This window comes from Bidens hawaiensis, unplaced genomic scaffold (assembly GCF_021521415.1).
Source record: "Bidens hawaiensis isolate Kalapana, Puna unplaced genomic scaffold, B.hawaiensis_p1.1 tig00029951_1, whole genome shotgun sequence".
Classification (NCBI taxonomy): domain Eukaryota; kingdom Viridiplantae; phylum Streptophyta; class Magnoliopsida; order Asterales; family Asteraceae; genus Bidens; species Bidens hawaiensis.
In genome coordinates this window covers 110865-113688 of record NW_027494985.1, presented here as the reverse complement: position 1 = coordinate 113688, position 2824 = coordinate 110865, and positions in this window count along the sequence as shown.

Sequence of the window (2824 nt, the reverse complement as noted above, 5' to 3'; positions counted from 1 at the left end):
ATTACTATTTATTGGGTTCGTACTTTTCTTTACGAGGGCTTTGCAACAAACCAAAGTGTATCAGAGGTTCAAGCTCAATGTAATATCGATATTCAAAGTTGTGTGTTTGAAATGCAAAAGCTTAGAAAATAGGTGGGAACTTGTTCCACGAATGAGGAGGTTGGAATCTAGGGTGGTATATCAGTGGAGCGTTTAGAGAGAACAAAAATAAGCGGAGACCCTAAAGTGTGCAAGTATCCCTCGCGTGCAGGATGTGGGTGATGGTTCGGCTCAATGTGACGCTTCGATGACGTATTTTACACCTTCATCAATATGTGCCGCTTGAGAACAACATTTATTGTTTTTGCAGTTGGTTTGACATAAAGCAAAAGCTTGCTACTAATAGCCTACAAGGTCAACAAAAGTTGTTGCTAATATGTTTTTATTGATGTAGAGGAGTTTTGGTTGTTGGATTTAGTTGTTACAAAGCCGCTCAACGATCGTGGGTAGTTGCTACAGAGTAATAACTGATCATCAACATCCCAACCATTTCTTCGAATGATAATACTTACTAATTACGCAAAGTTGTTCGTTGGCTAGTTGCCAATTCAATTGATCAACTGCTGCTCATTTGCCACTAATGATTTAAAACAACCATCAACTCCTAAGCCATTTATCCACTTATCATCAATTTCGAACTCATTTTCGTTGAATTGCTCAAGTAAGGGGTGTTGCCCTTTGGACCCCACAACGGGTCTGCCTCTTGATTTCACTAGGGACCTGCCTTGAAATGCGTCAAGGGGCTGCCATCCCCTTGATACCCTAAGGACTTATAAGTTCTTTATTACTGAAATCATAATAAATGTAAACAACCGTGCAATCCTTCATTCTAAATTGTATAAATATTTTATGATTTCTTATTAGGTTTATAAATAAGTTTTGATTACTCTAAATAGCTTGATGACATCAAAATTACTAATATTTATTATGGTTGGATAATATAATAATAATAATAATAATAATAATAATAATAATAGAATACTATATGCTACCAATAATCCAATCCTAAATAAGTGCCGGCACTATATTTTGGTGCATACTTGCTTTTGGAGCAAGCGATAGAAATGAGACCACATGGTTAGCACCCAAAACAAGTTATTCACTTTGAAGAGGTAGGTCCCAGCAGAGCCCAGTTGGACCCGCAAGGCTCACCTCAAAGAGGGACGTCTGCGCAGTTGAACCCGCAAGACTCACCTTCAACAGGGACGTCTGCGCAAAGGCTAAACTCGCAACTCACCTTGAAGAGACGTCTGCGCAGAAACCAACTGGATCCGCAGGACCCACCATGCTCAGAGACGTGACGTCCTTACGCGCAGTACGCAAGCTGTTCCCGCAGGAAAAGCCTCCCAATGGTCGACGTACTCCGCCTGTTCCCGCAGTAACGGATACTAGCCATCAGGGAAGGCTACCCGCGCAGCAAGGCTACACGCACAAGGCACTTAACTCTTAAATAATTCAGTAATGTCACCTGAAGAAGGAGTGAGCAAGCCGGGAACACTCCCGCCCAAAGCCGGGAATACTCCCACCCAAATTAGCCAGTCCGTACACTACTGGAGGACCTTTTGTACTGTACCTGACGAGGTATGGACAAAAGGTCTGACCAAAGCAGCGACAGCTCACTGTGAGAAAGGAATAGTACACAGCCGGCCTGGTCACTATCAGCCGCTGCCTACTCACCAACCCCTGTCACTATCAGCCGCTGCCTACCCACCAACTACCAGCATGGCATGTGCGTAGCCCACAGTTGGCAGAACAGGAATACTATTCAGCCGGCTGTACCTTCTTGGAAACCTACCTTCGGCTATAAATACTCCAACACCTTGGAATGGTATGGACATTACATTATCTTACATTATCTGATATCTCATTATCTTATCTTCTCTAGCAATCTCTTAATATACACTTATATTCAAGAGCAATCTAGTCTGATTCTCACGCCGGAGGGTGGTCACAAGGAGGTACCCCCCTTCTCAGTGACGAGCTCACGGTGTCTGTTTTGCAGGTCATCAGAAGAACCATCTTTGCCGGACATAACCCCTCGTGGGAAACATCTATTTAACCCCCAGATTATCCGTAATCTGCCCGGGGTCGATTAGTGTTTCTTCATTGGCGCCATCCGTGCATAAAAGCTAGAACTAATTCTCTCAGTTTTTTCAAAACCTCCGAAAAGATGGTTAACGTTACTCCGGTTCCCAGGCCAGGGAGTAACCAAGAAATCCCGGTAACCACAACCCCAGCTACTGGGGGGAACACTGGCGAATACACACATTTTACGAACACTACCCCGGTTACCCAAGCGGGGGCAAGTGCAGTAAATTTTACGAACACTACCCCGGTTACCCGAGCCGGGGCAAGTGCAGTAAACAATCCTCCCCTGGGATTCATTGATACCCAGGTGGAAAGACAACAGACGAGGCCCCCCCGCCAAACACTTGAACAAGTTAAAGCGTGGGCGGAAAAACGTCAAAGGGGATTCCAAGCTGAGTTGGATGAACGCTTACGTTCACTCCAACAGGCTGACGAATTCGGAAGCACTCGACAACAGCTCAACATGAGCAATGAGTGCGAGTACTTGGACGATGATTCGGAGGAATCCGACACCGACGTAAACCCTCGCCATAAGGCGAAAGGGAAGCGTAAGGAAACGGACTTCCAACCAAGAAGGAATTTAGGAGAAACCTTCAAACCAAAAAACCCGGGTGGAAACCCACGTGACTTCTCTAAAACCTTCAGACCAACCGCTGCAAATGCGGGAACCTCCAAGTTTGCAAGGGACATTGCGGAA